This window comes from Mastomys coucha, unplaced genomic scaffold, assembly GCF_008632895.1.
Source record: "Mastomys coucha isolate ucsf_1 unplaced genomic scaffold, UCSF_Mcou_1 pScaffold8, whole genome shotgun sequence".
In the NCBI taxonomy this organism is placed as follows: Eukaryota; Metazoa; Chordata; class Mammalia; order Rodentia; family Muridae; genus Mastomys; species Mastomys coucha.
Window position 1 is genome coordinate 40,650,275 of NW_022196914.1, and position 16,639 is coordinate 40,666,913.

The 16,639-nt window shown below is 38.1% G+C and overlaps 1 pseudogene; it reads left to right on the plus strand.

The window, feature by feature from the left end:
* Positions 1–990: 990 nt before the first annotated feature.
* LOC116083901 overlaps positions 991–16,639 on the plus strand; it is a 116,791-nt pseudogene continuing 101,142 nt past the window's right edge.

A 16,639-nucleotide genomic window follows, 5' to 3' on the forward strand; every position in this document is an offset into this window, starting at 1 on the left:
AATTTCTGTAAATATGTAAAATGAGAAATTTCAAAATTAATTTAAATTCTGTTTTTTCACAAACAATTTGTGATTTTTAAATCACTAAAGTTTGATATTATAAGAAATCAAACATGAAACCTTCACAGGGCCAAGGGTCTCTCCTCCCATTGATGATCTACTTGGCCATCCTCTGCTATACATATGCTGCTGGAGCCATGAGTCCCACCATGTGTACTCTTTGGTTGGTAGTTTAGTCCCTGGGAACTCTGAGGGAACTAGTTAGTTCATATTGTTGCTCGTTCTAAGGGGCTGCAAACCCTTCAGCTCCTTGGGTCCTTTCTCTAGCTCCTTCACTGGGGACCCTGTGCTCAGTCCAATGAATAGCTGTGAGCCTCTAGTTCTTTATTAGTCAGGTACTGTCAGAGCCTCTCAGGAGACAGCTATGTCAGGTTCCTGTCAGCCAGCACTTGCTGGCATCCACAATAGTGTCTGAATTTGATGATTGAATATGGGAAGGATTCCCAGGTGGAGCAGTCTCTGAATTGTCCTTCCTTCAGTCTCTGCTCCATAGTTAGTCTCTACAATTCCTTCCATGGGCATTTTGTTCCCCCTTTTAAGAAGGAATAAAGTATCCACACTTTGTCTTCCTTATTCTTGAGTTTCTTGTGGTTTGTGGTTTGTACTTTGTGTATTCTGAGCTTCTGGCCTAATATCCACTTATCAGAGAATGTATACCATGGCCCTGTGAAGGTTCTGTGCTCCAGTGTAGAATGCTGAGGCCAGTAAGCAGTGAGCAGGGGGAAGGGAACAGGGGTTTGTTTTAGTTTTGTTTTTCTTTTCTTTTCTTTTCCTTTCTTTTCTTTCTTTCTTTCTTTTTTTCTTTTTTTGGAGGGGAACCTGGGAAAGGAGATATTGTAAATAAGGAAACATCTAATAAAAAAATGTGAAAAAAATAAATAAAAAAAGAAAAAGAAATCAAACATGTCCTCTCTCCACCAGCCAAGCAAGATGCCCAAAGGAAAGAAGGCCAAGGGGAAGAAGGTGGGCCCGGCCCCCGCTGTCATCAAGAAAAAGGAGGCTAAAAAGGTGGTCATTTCTTTGTTTGAGAAAAGGCCCAAGAACTTTGACATTGAGCAGGACGTCCAGCACAAAAGAGATCTAACATGCTTCATCAAATGGGCCCACTACATCAGGCTGCAACAGCAAAGACTCATCCTCTATAAGTGGCTCAAAGTACCTCCTGCCATTAACCAATGCACTCAGGCCCTGGACAGGCAAACAGCTACTCAGCTGCTTAAGCTTGCCCACAAGTGCAGGCCACAGACAAAGCAAGAGAAGAAGCAAAGGCCCTTTCTGAGAAAAAAGTTGCTGGAAAAGGGGACATCCCAACAAAGAGACCACTTATCCTCTGAGCAGGAGTCAATACAGTCACCACCTTGGTGGAGAACAAGAAGGCTCAGCTGGTGGTGATTGCCCATGATGTAGATCCCATTTAGTTGGTAGTTTTCCTACATGGCCTGTGTAGAAAGATGGGGATGCCCTATTGTATCATCAAGGGAAAGGCCAGGCTGGGGTACCTGGTCCACTGGGGAGGCAACATCCTGGGTCCTAAGTCTTTGGCTCGAATTGCCAAGCTGGAAAAGGCAAAGGTTAAAGAACTGGCCACTAAAGTGAGTTAAACATACACTAAGTTTTCTGTTCATAAATATAATTGCAATGCCGGGCGGTGGTGGCGCACGCCTTTAATCCCAGCACTTGGGAGGCAGAGGCAGGTGGATTTCTGAGTTTGAGGCCAGCCTGGTCTACAGAGTGAGTTCCAGGACAGCCAGGGCTACACAGAGAAACCCTGTCTCGAAAAACCAAAAAAAAAAAAAAAAAAAAAAAAAAAAAAAAAATATATATATATATATATATATATATATATATATATATATATAATTGCAAAATTAAAAAGAAAAAGAAATCAAACATGAATCTTTTCTATCAAATAGTATAAACTTGTGCTTAAGACAAGGAATTCAAGTCTCTTTTTCTTTCCCTACCTCCATGTAAGCTAATTTGGAAAAAGTTTTAGCCACTCCCTCCAATTAAACCTTTGTTTACACATAGCCCTTCCACTGTATTCCTGAAATTTAATGGGATGAATCAGTTTTTTCATTGGAGAACTGACAGCTTTCCATTTCTTCCTTCCTTTCCTGTGCACCAATTCTTTCAATACTAGCCATTTTATTAAAACTGTGATGTCAGCCAATGGAGAGAAGACAAATTCAGTACAGGAGTTAAAATAAACACTAAATCCACTTTCTGTCTGGTGTCTTTCTGAATATGCATGTTGTAGGTACAGTCTTGCATAAACACACACACACACATATACATACACACACTATGCATAAATTAATTTTTAAGCAGGAAAGCTCTTATCTCCTGCAGAGGATGTCTGTAACACACTGATTAATATTACTTCCATACTCTTATTTGTGGACTCAGGATCTGTCATCTTCAGCATCATATTTGCTATGTGATCTTGATTACACAGAATGTTGACTTTGCTTCATTTTTCTCTTGAGTAAATCAGTTATTTATTCCTAATAAATTAAAGTAATAAATAATGTTTCTTTAAAATTACCTCTGAAACATAATTTAATTTTATTGGACAGCCCTTAATGTACCTTGTGTTACTTATGCAGTCCAAGTAACCACACCCATGTTATACTGTTTCCTTAGGTTTCTCTGGTAACAGAAGACTGTCTTTCTCTTGTTATGTCCTTGATAGTCATCAGAGGTACTTGTTAGCATTTAGGATATTGGTACTCAACCTATGGATCCCAACCCTTTGGGTGTGGGAAAACCCTGTCACAGGAATCATCTGCGAACATCAGAAAGCAGATATTTACTTCACGATTCTAAACAGTTACAAACTTAGTTTTGAAGTAGCAAAGAAAATAGTTGTATGATTTAAGGTCACCACAACATGAGGAACTGTATGACAGGAAGGTTGAGAACCACATCTTGGTTTATCTTGTTAGTAATATTAGTCTTGAACTTGTATAAGGTTGTACACATTGAAAAGAAAGTATCATACAGTGAAATGTTGTATGATACTAGATGAACAAGACATCTGGAGAACACTTATATGTTAAATTTCATTGTTTGGTAAATATGACATATATCAAGTTTCTCCTATATTTTCTTTTACTTATCTTTGAATTTTGCAGTGTATCCTAAGGGGAGGGGAGGAACTAACACTTATTAGGAGGGAAACTGTTACAGATAAGTTTTATTCATTGTTCATCTATTCTCTTTAAGGCAGTGAGTTCTATATATGATGAGTAGCCTTCTTAATGTAGTGAAGGTCTCCTAATCTATGACTGTGACATTGGTAACATACTCAGAATGTAGTACACATTAGATAATTGTTTGGTGTTCAAAGAAAAGGTGGGGTTTTTTTTTCTATAAAATGAGATGTCTAAAAGAAGTACAGAGATAAAGATGAAGCAGAGACTGAAAAAATGACCAACCAATAACTGGCCCATCTTGAAACCCATTCTATGGGCAAGCACCAATCTCTGACATTATTAATAATACCCTGTCATGCTTGTAGACATAAGCCTAGCATAAATATCCTCTGAGAGTCTCTATCCAGCAGCTGACTGAAACAGATATAGTTACCTACATCCTAACATTGGATGGAAGTCAGGAATTCTTATGGAAGAGTTGGGAGAAAGATTGAATGAAGGCCCTGAAAGGGAGCGGAACTCCACAGGAGGATCAATGAAGTCAACTAACCTGGACATCTGGAGGCTCTCAGAAACTGAACCACAAAAGAACACACAGAGACTGAAATGAAGCCTTCAGCACATATGGAGCAAACATGCAGCTCAGTCTCCATGTGAGCCCCCCAAAACTGTGTGGAGGCTCGCCCTAAAGGTGTAGCCTGACTGTGATATTCATTCTCCAACGGGATTGGCTAAAGGTGTAGCCTGGCTGTGATATTCATTCTCCGACGGGATTGGCTAAAGGTGTAGCCTGGCTGTGATATTCATTCTCCAACGGGATTGGCTAGTATAGGCTTAGTGGGAGAGGATGTGCTTTATCTGGCAGACATTTGATTCACCAGTGCCCTACCCTCTCAGAAGAGAAGGGATAGGGGACAGGTAAGAGTCTCAGTAAGGGGTGCTGTCATGAGACAGCAATTGGGATGTAAACAAATAAATATAAATAAAAAAATGTGACAGGTCACACACACTTCTAATTCAAAAAGACTAATTCTCCAAAACTGGTAAATTGAAATGTTTCAAAATGTATCAGAAAAATTTAAAGCCCATACTTAACATACTGATAGAATGAATACAGTAACTATAAAATTTGTCAAAACTAGCTTTTCTTTTCTTTTCTATTCTTCTTGTTCTTGTTCTTGTTCTTCTTCTTTTTTTTTTTTTTTACTAATTTTTGTTGGCATTTGCTGTCTTTTGAACTGCATAACAAGAAAATGGATTATATTTTGTTAAATTAGGTACTAAAATATGAAAACATTTCCATTTACTTAATATAAATATAGAATGCAGAAACTAATTTCACCAAAATAATGCATGTTACTGTACCTTGACTGTATTTAAATTTAAATATTTATATAAAGGCATTTATTCATATACCTTTTAAGTTGTTTACTGTCAGTGATTTGTCAACAAATATAATAATTTAATTTGCACAGTATCCTAAAGGTAGTATAAATTTTTAACTAATGGTGTTTATACATCAATTATATTTTGAAAAGTAAAATACTGTCTATCAATACACTATGCTATGCTTCTGTATATATTAAGATGACAATACAAATGTATACATATAAACATTAGTATGTGCAAAAATAAAGGTCAGGATGCCTTTATGTAACACAAGGTTAACTTGGAAGAAATTTTCTGTGTCTCTAACCTCTGAGTAATTTCTAATATGATGAGGGACAATGAAAAATGCTATAAATCCTTTCAAATCAATATATTGTTTGTATTGGATATTTTATATATTTACATTTCAAATGATATACCCTTATTGAGTTTCCTCTCTGGAAAAATCCATCCTGTTCTCCCTCCTACCTCTTCTCCCTCCCACCTGTTCCCCTACCTACCTACCCATTCCAGCCTAACCACTCTGGCATTCCCCTATACTGGGACATTGAGCCTTCCCAGGACCCTGGGCCTTTCTTCCCATTGATGTCTGATAAGGCTATCCTCTGCTACATATGCAGGTGGAGCTACGGGTCCTCCATGTGTCCTTTTTAGTCTCTGGCATCTCCAGAGGTCTGGTTGGTTGTTATTGTTGTTCTTTCTATGGTTGCAAACCCCTTCAGCTCCTTCAGTCCTTTCTCTAACTCCTCTATTGGTGACCCCATGCTCAGTCCAATGTTCGGCTACAAGCATCTGCCTTGATATTTGTTGGCCTCTGGTAGAGCCTCTAAGGAGACAGCTATATCAGGCTCCTATCAGCAAGCACTTCTTGGCATCCACATTAGTTGTGTGGGTTTGATGTCTGTATATGGGATGGATCCCCAGGTCGGACAGTCTCTGGGTGGCCTTTCCTTCAGTCTCTGTTCCACACTTTGTATCTATATTCCCTTCCTTAAGTAATTTGTTCCCCATTCTAAAAAGGACTGAGGCATTCACACTTTGCTATTCTTTCTTCTTGAGCTCTATGTGGTCTGAGAGTTGTATCTTGGGTCAAGCTGCTCATGTATGCTTTCTCCAGTTTGTTTTTGGAGGCACACAGAGCTGTGAGTTTTCCTCTTATCACTGCTTTAATTGTGTCCCATAACTTTGTGTATGTTGTGCCTTCACCTTCATCAAATTCTAAAAAGTCTTTAATTTCTTTATTTCATCCTTGACCAAGTTATCATTGAGTAGAGCACTGTTCAACTTCCATGTGCATGTGGGTTTCTGCTGTTTTTGTTGTTATTGAAGACCAACCTTAGTTTGTGGTGGTCTGATAGGATGCATTGGATTATTTCAATCTTCTTGTATCTGTTGAGGCTTGTTTTATGACCGATTATATGGTCAATTTTGGAGAATGTACCATAAGGTGCTGAGAAGAAGGTACATTTTTGTTTTATGTTAAAATTGTTTATAGATATCTGTTAAATCCATTTGGTTTATAACTTGTTAGTTTCCCTGTGTCTCTGTTTAGTTTACGTTTCCATGATCTGTCCATTGATGAGAATGGGGTGATGAAGTCTCCAACTATTATTATATGAGGTGCAATATGTGCTTTGAACTTTAGTAAAGTTTCTTTTATGAATATGCATGCCCCTGCATTTGGAGCATAGATGTTCAGAATTAAGAGTGCATCTTGGTAGATTCTTTTTTCTTTGCTGAGTATGAGGTGTCCTTTCTTATTTTTTTGATAACTTTTGGTTGAAAGTTGATTTTATTCAATATTAGAATGGCTACTCCACCTTGTTTCTTGGCAGCATTTGCTTGAAACATTTTTTCCATCCTTTTGCTCTGAGATAGTGTCTGTCTTGGTCACTGAGGTGTGTTTCCTGTATGCAACAAAATGTTGGGTCATGTTTATATATCCAGTTTGTTAGTCTATGTCTTTTTATCAGGTAACTGAGTCCATTGATATTAAGAGATATTAAGAAAAAGTGATTGCTGCTTCCTGTTATTTTTGTTGTTAGAGGTGGAATTATGTTTGTGTGGCTATCTTCTTTTGTAGTTTGTTGAAAGATTATTTTCTTCCTTTTCTAGGGTGTAGTTTCCCTTCTGTGTTCAAGGTTTCCATTTATTATCCTTTGTGTAGGGCTGAATTTGTGGAGAGATATTGTATAAATTTGATTTTTTGATGAAATAACTTGGTTTCTTCATCTATGGTAGTTGAGAGTTTCATTGGGTATAGTAGCCTTTGCTGGCATTTGTGTTCTCATAGGGTCTGTGTAACATCTGCTCAGATTCTTCAGAGTCTCTGGTGAGAAGTCTGGTTTAATTCTGATAGGTCCACCTTTATATGTTAACTGACCTTTTTCCTTTACTGCTTTTAATATTCTTTGTTTTGTGCATTTGATATTTTGATTATAATGTGACAGGAGGGATTTCTTTTCTGGTCGAATCTACTTGGAGATCTGTAGGCTTCTTGTATGTTTATGAGGATCTCTTTCTTTAGGTTAGGGAACTTTTCTTCTATAATTTTGTTGAAGATATTTACTGGTCTTTAAGTTAGGAATCTTTACTTTCTTCTATACCTATTATCCTTAGGTTTGGCCTTCTCATTGTGTCTTGGATTTCTTGGATGTTTTGGGTTAGAAGCTTTTTGCATTTTGCATTTTGTTTGACTATTGTGTCAATGTTTTCTATGGTTTCTTATGCACCTGAGATTCTCTCTTCTATCTCTTGTATTCTGTTGATGATGCTTGTTCCTATGACTCCAGACCTCTTTTCTAGGTTTTCTATCTCCAGGGTTGTCTCCCTTTGTGATTTCTTTATTTTTTTTTCTATTTTCATTTTTCGATCCTGGACGTTTTTATTTAATTCCTTTATCTGTTTGGTTATGTTTTCCTGTAATTCTTTAAGGGACTTTTGTTTTTCCTCTTTAAGGGTTTCTACTTGTTTACCTGTATTCTGTATTTTTTTAAGGGAGTTATTTATGTCCTACTTAAAGTTCTTTATCATCATTATGAGACACAATTTTAAATCTGAATCTTGCTTTTCTGGTGTGTTGGGGTATCTAGGACCAGCTGTGGTGGGAGACCTGGATTCTGATGATGCCAAGTCACTTTGGTTTCTATTTCTTAGGTTCTTGCCCTTGACTATTGCCATCTTGCTATCTCTTGGTTAGGTGGTCTTGCTGTCTCTGACTGGAGCTTGTCCCTCCTGTGGTCCTGTGAGCCTTTGATCTTATCTGTCAGCATTTCTGGGGAGACCACCTCACTCCTGGACAGGCTTTAGGTAGGGAGAGCTGTGAGACACCCTTATCTCTGGGGCATAGATGGAGACTTGAAATATTTTGTCCCCAGCTGCTCCTATGTTCCTGTGACCTGTGCACTTCTGGTGGGTCCCTCTTTGGACAGTTATTGGAGAAAAAGTAGTGATTTCACCTTTGGCCTTTGAAGTGAGACCACTCCTGGGGGACCAGCTCTCTCCTGGAGTTATCTGCGTGTGTAGGGCTGTGTGACAGCCTTAGCTCAGGGGTACAGATGGAGACCAGAAGGAGCAATATATTCTTGATCACCAATGACCACAGAAAAGGCATCAGGCTGCAAACATGATAATTTGTGTGTTTAATTATTTATAAGGTTCCAAGGGTTAAGTTTCTAAAAATGTTTCTGTGAAAATATCTCTGTAAAAGATCAAATGGCCACTATGGACACTTGATCTCTGACAAAGAAGCTAAAACTATCCAGTGGAAAAAAAGACAGCATTTTCAACAAATGGTGCTGGACCAACTGGCAGTTAACATGTAGAAGAATGCAAATTGATCCATTCCTATTTTGTACAAAGCTCAAGTCCAAGTGGATCAAGGACCTCCACATCAAACCAGATACACTGAAACAAATAGAAAAGAAAATGAGAAGAGCCTCAAGCACATAGGCACAGGGGAAAATTTCCTGAACAGAACACCAGTAGCTTATGCGTTAAGATCAAGAATTGAAAAATGGGACCTCATAAAATTGCAAACCTTCTGTAAGGCAAAAGACACTGTCAATAGGACAAAATGGCAACCAACAAATTGGAAAAAGTTCTTTACCAATCCTATATCTGATAGAGGGCTAATATTCAATATATACAAAGAACTCAAGAAATTAGACTCCAGAGAACCCAATAAACCTATTAAAAAATGGGATACAAACCTAAACAAAGAATTCTCAACTGAGGAATACCAAATGGCTGAGAAGCACCTAAAGAAATGTTCAACATCCTAGGTCATCAGGGAAATGCAAATCAAAACAACCCTGAGATTCCACTTCATACCATGGCTTGGATAAAAAACTCAGGTGACAGCAGATGCTGGAGAGGTTGTGGAGAAAGAGGAATACTCCTGCATTGCTGGTGGGATTGCAAGCTGGTACAACCACTCTGGAAATCAGTTTGGCGGTTCCTCCAGACCACCAAATTGTACATAGTACTACAAGTGGACCCAGCTATACCACTCCTGGGCATATACTCAGAAGATGCTCCAACATGTAATAAGGACACGTGCTCCACTATGTTCATAGCAGCCTTCTTTATAATAGCCAGAAACTGGAACCAACCCAGATGTCCCTCAGCAGAGGAATGGATACAGAAAATGTGGTACATCTACACAATGGAGTACTACTCAGCTATTAAAAACAATGAATTTATGTAATTCTTGGGGAAATGGATGGACATGGAGAATATCATCCTGAGTGAGGTAACCCAATCACAAAAGAATCCACATGCTATGCATTCTTTGAGAAGTAGATATTAGCCCAGAAGATCAGAGTACACCAAGTACAATCCACAAACCACAAGAAACTCAAGAAAAAGGAAGGCCAAACTGTGGATACTTCATTCCTTCTTAAAAGGGGAAACAAAATACCCATGAAGGAAGTTGTAGAGACTAACTATGAAGCAGAGATGGAAAGAAGGACAATCCAGAGACTGCTCCACCTGGGAATTCTTCCCATATTCAGTCATCAAATCTAGACACTATTGTAGATGCCAGCAAGTGCTGGATGATAGGAGCCTGATATAGTTGTCTCCTGAGAGGCTCTGACAGTACCCAACTAATACAGAACTAGAGGCCCACAGCCATCCATTGGACTGAGTACAGGGTCCCCAATGAAGGATCTAGAGAAAGGACCCAAGGAGATGAAGGGCTTGCAGCCCCTAAGGATGAATAGCAATATGAACTACCTAGTACCCTCAGAGCTCCCAGGGACTAAACGACCAACAAAAGAGGATACATGGTGGGATCCAATGGCTCCAGCAACATATGTATAGCAGAGGATGGCCAAGTCAGTCATCAATGGGAGGAGAGGTCCTTGGCCCTGTGACGGTTCTATGCCCCAGTGTAGGCGAATGTCAGGGCCAGTAAGCAGGAGAAGGTGGGGTGGTGAGAAGGGGGAGCAGGGAGGGAACAGGGATTTGTTTTTGTTTTAGTTTTTGTTTTTATCTTCTTTTTTCTTTTTTTCTTTTTCTTTTTCTTTTTGAGGGAAAACTGGGAAAGGAGCTATTGTATGACATGTAAATACAGAAAACATCTAATCAAAATAAGAAAATGTCTGTGTATAAATCAGTGATACACTGTAATACCACTCCATCTTTTCTGGCAACCATGAGCACAAACCCTTTCATTTGGATCAATTTTCTCTTAGGGGTTGGGTTTAACAAAGGGATCCAGAATGCCCTAATGACTTTTAGAGTGGAGAAAAGATGTAGCAAACAATACATACCCCATCTTATTAAAATATGTCTGTCCTGAACTGTTTTATATTTGGTTTCCCCACAACACATTTCTGTTCAGGCAGAAGCCCAGTGATGAACTTCAGAGAAACACATAATGAGGTCAGATGGAAAATCTTGTTTTGTTTCAGATATGAATTCAATCCATCCTTTCTTTCATGTGAGACAATATTCACAGAAGGGAAGCTGCTGATGTGTCATAACTTCACTGACACTGAAAACCCTTTCTCCTTTGGTGCTTTAGTTAGTGTTCTTAGCTGCCACCTGAACAAAAAGGGACTATGCAGAATAAATTGTTAGAGGTAGCCAGAAGTCTAGAGTATAGAATTGTGCCTGAATATTCATTTTCCAACAATTATGTCCCAATAAGATTTTTTTTGCTTCATAAAATGTGAATAATATAAATCACCGCTTGGTTATACCATTTTTTGTTGTTGCTGTCTGTATCTTTCAAAGTCTGCTGTATTGTAAATTTGCCAGAAGAAGCTTAAGATATAAACATGTAGAGGAGACAGTGGTGGGGAGAGAAGAATGAAATAATAATGGTTTGTGTTTTCAAACCCATAACGTTGGCATTTGGCTGTCAGGAGGAAGCTCTTTCCTTCAAATCCAGCCTCCAGATCCGCTCTGAGAGCTGCTGTAAAGCCAGAGCTTGTGACAACACTATGTTCTCAGGTCTTTCATGTAACTGCTTTTAAAAAGGTCTAAGGAAATAAATTAGTGCTTTTAAAATTAAAATGACTCTTGCCAAAAATAGTAATTTGTGTTTTTTTACTATTAAATATAGTTGTTGTCATAACTAAAAACTGACTCTAATAATTAATCTGCCCCTTAAAAATAATCAGAGGACTCCCTGAGGATGCAAATAGAGGTTATGTGGAAAATAACAAGGACTTTGTGGAGATGTCCTATAAAATTTTAAAATATTAATGCTTTTTTGAATATGTATTCCATTCTCAGAAGAGATCTGTATATGAAATTTTTGTCTTTTTTTTTTTTAAGTACCTAATCATAGAGTTCCCTTCTGGTATTGCTATCTCATTTAGCCTTGCTGTGTTTTTCTTACTTTGTGGGGAACATGTTCACAGGCATGGTATAAAAATAAATAAAGTCTGAAAAATTAACATGGTTCCTACATTCAGCCTTGGAATCCTGATTTAGCCTCTAAGTGACCATGTTTCCTGCCTAACCTAGTTTCTGCCCTGTAGAAACTTTGCTCCTTCACCTTTGAAAGATGGTAAAACTATGTGACCTTAGTCACTTTTTTTTATTGCTATTAGAGCTATTTGAAAAGATTTTGATAAGCAACAATGGAAGCTCTCTTTTATGTCCAGTTGGTTTTTTTGTTTTTATTTATTTATTTATTTATTTATTTATTTATTTATTTTTGTTGGCTAAAGTGTTCAAGAGCAGGGTGCTACATCTACACAGATTCTGCTGAGCACCTCCTTTCTGTTCTTACCATAGCAGTGGTATCAAATGGCCAAAGAGTATGTAGATGCTTAAGTCTCTCACAGTTCTTAATGAAGCCCACAAACTCTATCACAGCCTCCTCTAATTGTCAATCTCTTCCAAGTGATCTACCAGAAAATACCATCAATATGAGTTACAGAATACATTACCAATGAGTCCAATTTTGGGGACTTGTTAAAAATATATGACTTTGTTTTTCCTCTTCCTCCACTAGAATTAATGTTATTTTTATTCTTTTTTTGTTTGTTATTATTTTTTATTGTTATTATTTTTTATTATTGGCTCTATAATTTTTCTTGTTATAAGTATGGGGAATTCAAAATTCCTTGTCTAAGCTTAGATTATGAGTTCCTAGAAAACTTTCTTCCATCTTGATTATCTTTATGTTAAGCTTTATTGCATTATGATGAGAAAAGTTACATGATTTTAATTTATCTGAATTTCTTTTTTTTGATATTTTCTTTATTTACATGTAAAATTTCTCCTTTCCCAGTTTCCCCTCCATAAAACAAGCAAACAAACAAACAAAAACAAGAAGAAACTCCTGTTGCCTCCCCCCTCCCCATGTCTGCCCCCCCTCCCACTTATTGGCCCTGGCATTCCCCTACACTGGGGCACAGAACCTTCACGGGGCCGAGGTCCTCTCCTCCTATTGATGATCTAATTTGCAATCCTCTACTACACACATGCTGCAAAAACAATCAGACCCACCATGTGCAGTCCTTGGTTGGTGGTTGAGTCCCTGGGAGCTCTGAGGGTACTAGTTAGTTCATATTGTTGTTTGTCCTAAGGGGCTGCAAACCCCTCATCTCCATAGGTCCTTTCTCTAACTCCTTCATTAAATTTCTTTTTTTAAATGATTTATTTATTATATGTAAGTACACTATAGCTGTCTTCAGACACTCCAGAAGAGGGTGTAAGATCGCCTTATGGATGGTTGTGAGCCACCATGTGGTCACGGGGATTTGAACTCAGGACCTCTGGAAGAGCAATAAGTGCTCAATCAATCAATTTAGCAGTCTTATGTAGATGTTTGTCTACAGTAATACTGAAAATACATACGTTTTTTCTCAGTATAAATTTCAAATAACTCCAAACATTTTAACTGTATAATTCAAAATAATACATCACTACTAGTATTTTCTTAAATGAACATAAATATATAAAGTCTTTTTGCTTGTTTGTTTGTTTGTTTTGTTTTTAGTAAAGCTTAAAATCTTGACTCTTATTGTGGTACAAGCCCAAAATAAGAACAATTTTTAGACGTTGGATTTCATTGTAATAAGGCTGTACTTCAGTGACCCTCATATTACCAAAGGATTTTACCTCCATCATAGCTAAGCTGTGAGTTGACAGTTCTGGTGTACCAAGGAATGAATTGTAGGCATGATTTTTGGATACAGACTTCCTGCTATGGTCAAAGCTATTTGACTTGAGTGAGTGACTTTATTCTCAGCCCACAGAGAACAGGTTACATCCATTTAAGAAATGATGTGTGTATTATGGTGGTCTATCCATAAAGTCATTCGTCGACTGTTTCAACGAACAATGGTTCTGCTTGGAGGGTGGCACAGACATTAGGTATGGGTAAGAATCTGGTTCATTGGCTGTGATAATTTGAAAAAGCATTCATCTCAGAGAAAGAGTAAGTTATAAAGTCCTCTTCTTCAAAGGACACAAGAGTTACAAACGTCAAGCAAAGCATTCAGTCTCACTCTTTGTTGTTCTCTTACTAGCCCCCTCCCAATTTGATTGTCTACATTTCTTTTTGGTATATAAATACTTTTTAAATATATAAGCTGTTCTGAAAACCATAGTATAGTGTAAAAACATGAAATAAACAATACTACTAATAGAGAGGCTGAGATAGAAGAAGCAAGATTTCAAGACCATTATGTTGTACACAGTAAGACACTGTCACAAACCAACAAGCTGAAAGTATATATGAATTGTACAATATTGGACCTATTTCTCCAATTATCAAATTAGAGAGACCATTGGATGACAGTCAATAAATTTCTAATTCCTCATGTTTTTAGATTTCAATGGATTAGGATATGTTGGTAATATTAATTTTCATATTAAGATATTAAGAAAAAGTAATTATTATTTCCTGTTGTTTTTGTTGTAAGAGGTGGAATTAGGTTTGTGTGGATTTGTTGAAAGATTACTTTCTTGCTTCTTCTAGGGTGTAGTTTTGCTCCTTATGTTGATGTTCTTCATCTATTATCTTTGTAGGGCTGGATTTGTGGAAAGGTATTGTATAAATTCGGTTTTGTCATGGAATATCTTGTTTTCTCCATCTATGGTAATTGAGAGTTTTGCTGGGTATAGTAGTCTGAGCTGGCATTTGTGTTCTTGTAGGGTCTGTATGACATCTGCCCGGGATCTTCTAGCTTTCGTAGTCTCTGGTGAGAAGTCTGCAGTAATTCTGATAGGCCTGCCTTTATATGCTACTTGACCTTTTTCCCTTACTGCTTTTAAAATTCTTTCTTTGTTTAATGCATTTGGTGTTTTTATTATTGTGTGACAGGAGGAATTTCTTTTCTGGTCCAGTCTATTTAGAGTTCCATAGGCTTCTTCATGGGCATCTGCTTCTTTAGGTTAAGAAAGTTTTCTTCTACAATTTTGTTGAAGATAGTTACTGGCCCATTACCTTGGAAGTCTTCACTATCTTCTATAGCTATTATCCTTAGGTTTGGTCTTCTCACTGTGTCCTAGATTTCCTGGATGTTCTGGGTTAGGAGCTTTTTGCTTTTTGCATTTTTTTGACTATTGTGTCAATGTTTTTTATGGTGTCTTCTGCCCCTGAGATTCTCTCTTCTATCTTTTGTATTCTGTTGGTGATGCTTGAATCTATGACTCCTGGTTTCTTTCCTAGGTTTTGTATCTGCAGGGCTGTCTCTTTTTCTGATTTCTTTATTATTTCTATTTTCATTTTTAGATGCTGCGTGGTTTTGCTCATTTCTTTCACCTGTTTGATTGTGTTTTCCTGTAGTTCTTTAAGGGATTTTTGTGTTTCCTCTTGAAGGGCTTCTAGCTGTTCTCCTGTATTTCTTTGAGGGTGTTATTTATATCCTTCTTAAATTCCTATATCATCATCACCATGAGAAGTGATTTTATATCTGAATCTTACTTTTCCGGTGTGATGGTGTGTCCAGGACTTGCTATGGTGAGAGAATTGGGTTCTGATGATGCCAAGTGACCTTGGTTTGTGTTGCTTATATTCTTATGCTTGCCCTGCACCATCTGGTTATCTCTAGTGCTACCTGCCCTTGCTAAATCTGTCTGGAGCCTGTCCTTCCCGTGATCCTTGTTGTGTCAGAACTCCTCAGAGTCAAGCTGTCTCTGTGTTCCTTGATTCTGTGATCCTGTGATCCTGAGCTTTTTAGAGCTCCTGAAAATGGAGCTTCCTCTGAGTGTTTTGGGACTAGCTGCAGAGCTTGTGCCAGAGGTCTGCTCAAAGCACCAGCCAGCCCAGACATACCTGAAGCATCTCGAGCCATTGGGCTGGCAGTGTTCCTGCGTACCTGGTTCCACTGGTCCCAGTTACTCCCGGTGTTAGGACAGATGTTGTGTCCTCCTCACCTCTCATCCTGGGAGTATTAGAGGTTCTGGGAGTGGAGCTTCCTCTGGGTGTTGTTGGACTGACTGCAGAGCTTGTGCCCAAGGCCAGACAGACCAGAAGGCCCATCTTGATTATCTCATTGCCTATAATATTTTTATGATCTTTTCTGAACAATGGAGTTAGCATTGTCTTTTTGGCATATGGTCTTAATATTTTTATCTTCTCTTTTTTTATTCTCTGTATGTCTTTCTAAGTATGTACTATTTTTTAGAGCAAGGTCTATTGCTTTAACTTTTTTTTTTTTTTTAAGAACACTTTGAATGATTACTGAGCTCATTTAGGCCAAGGCAGAAGTGAGTATGGATGGTCTCCCTTCTGGAAAAATGTTTCAGTTCAGCCTATAGGGGTTGTAGTTAGGCAGCAAGAGTGTAGGCTTGATCTCTATAAGTCATTTAAGACAATGAAGCCAGTAGGAGTCCATTTGGTTATCCATGGAGCATGGGCTCCCAGGACTTCCCTCCTCTACCTTGCTAGATGTATTTAGACAATTAGTGACCATGTCTGAAATGAGTCTTCTTTACTTAGACATCAACCAATCTAGCATTAAAGCACTCCTGTCTCCCCAAAAGCCCTTCAACTCCCACCCACCTCAGGTGGGTTCAAGCACAGAATCGCAGGAACTGTTGTGGTATGTAGCTTAGCCCCTTTTCTTCCTGGACCCCAATGCTAGGAACACAAAGCTGAGTAGAAGCTTCTGCTTATCTAAGGAGATGGTAGAACTATAGGGTCAACACCACCATCTTGTTTCTAATGTACACCAAGCATCCAAAGCCAGGGATCTCACCAACTCCCAGACACTGAACCATTTTACCTCCAGTATTCAGTTAATCTTGGAGGGGTAAGAATGGCAGTCCAAGGCATCCACAACACCAATGGAGTACAGATAGGCCATAGGGTTTGAACAGTGTCTTTTTTTCCTTTTTCTTTTATTTTTTTGAATCAATGGCAGGGAATGGCTCTGCTCTCCGACTCTATCTCTACATCAGCCACTTGGTTGTGTCTTCACAGACACACTTGGAATGATATTGCAGATCATTATTAAAACTGCATTTTAGAATTTCTTTTTTTTTTCCAGTTTTATTTTTTTTTTTATTTTAGATATTTTCTTTATTTACATGCGAATTTCTCCATTCCCAGTTTCCCC